The sequence below is a fragment of the Primulina tabacum genome, chromosome 12, assembly GCF_025594145.1.
Source record: "Primulina tabacum isolate GXHZ01 chromosome 12, ASM2559414v2, whole genome shotgun sequence".
NCBI lineage: Eukaryota > Viridiplantae > Streptophyta > Magnoliopsida > Lamiales > Gesneriaceae > Primulina > Primulina tabacum.
Genome location: NC_134561.1, coordinates 21,417,340 through 21,418,559, shown reverse-complemented (window position 1 = coordinate 21,418,559; position 1,220 = coordinate 21,417,340). Strand labels below are relative to the sequence as shown.

The window sequence follows — 1,220 nt, the reverse complement described above, 5'->3', positions numbered from 1 at the left end:
GAATGGATAATATAGATCAAATCATGATTCCTTCAATACCATATTTTCAAACCATGCTGGAAACAAATCAAACTTACATATTCTTGAAGCTCTTATTGAGAGGAGCACGGTACTAAAGTCGGATTGAAATTATAACGGTCGGATCTTGCGCAAATCAAATTCTAATATCAAGAACTTGAAAATTTCTCCAGGGAGCCTCGTTCTTTCCTCTGTAGCTTTTGAATTGGAAATGAAGGATTTACCTATTTTGTTGCATGGTAAAGACATGTGGCTCACTCTTCATGCTGCACGTCTCGCGCATATGCGCGACCATCATCGGCGCATATGCGCGAGACCTACTGTCTCGTCGCATAACACCTCATCTGCTCGCGCATATGCGCGCCCTGTCCCCACGCATACGCGCGAGACCTACTGTCTCGGCACTTGGCTTCTTCACATGCTCGCGCATATGCGCGAGGTCTTCTGCCTCGGCATGTGCTACTCGTGCATATGCGCACCTCTCTGCCGCGCATGTGCGCAATACCTACTGTATCCCAACAATGCAATGTTCATTCTTTATCAATTCTTTTCTCGGAGTGGTCCTTCTACAATCATATTAATTCATCAATTAATAATCTCAGATTAACAGAATAAAATCTCGGGCATTACAGATATAGTTCGATTAGAGCTTTTCTCTTTTTCTTTAAAAGATAAAGCTAAAACATGGCTACAAAATTTAAGATCAAGTTCAATAAGATCATGGGAAGAAATACAACAACAATTTCTCAAAAAGTTTTTCCCTTCCCATAGAACAAACTCTTTTAAAAGACAAATTACAACTTTTTCTCAAAAACAAGGAGAAACATTTTATCAATGTTGGGATAGATATAAAGAATTACTTAATACATGCCCACATCATGGTTTTGAAACATGGAGAATAGTTTCTCACTCTTATGAAGTTCTTATACCTAAAGATATGCAAATGATAGAATTCATGTGTAATGGAACTTTTGAAAATAAAACCCAAATGAAGCTATGGAGTATTTGGATTCATTAGCAGAAAATGCTCAAAATTGGGATAATATAGGCACAATAGAACCACCAACAACTAAAATCAATAATTCAAGAAATGAGGGTGGTATCTATAATCTTAAATATGATATAGATATTCAAGATAAACTTGCATCTTTAGCAAGAAAAATTGAGTCAATTGAAATGAAAAAGAGTGGTCAATTAAAATG

At 36.9% G+C, this 1,220-nt stretch overlaps 1 non-coding gene across 1 annotated transcript; it reads right to left on the bottom strand.

The window, feature by feature from the left end:
• Positions 1 to 792: 792 nt before the first annotated feature.
• LOC142521567 (small nucleolar RNA R71) lies at positions 793 to 903 on the bottom strand. The gene has a single exon (XR_012814274.1). It is a non-coding gene; the product is annotated as a small nucleolar RNA R71 (small nucleolar RNA).
• Positions 904 to 1,220: the final 317 nt, after the last annotated feature.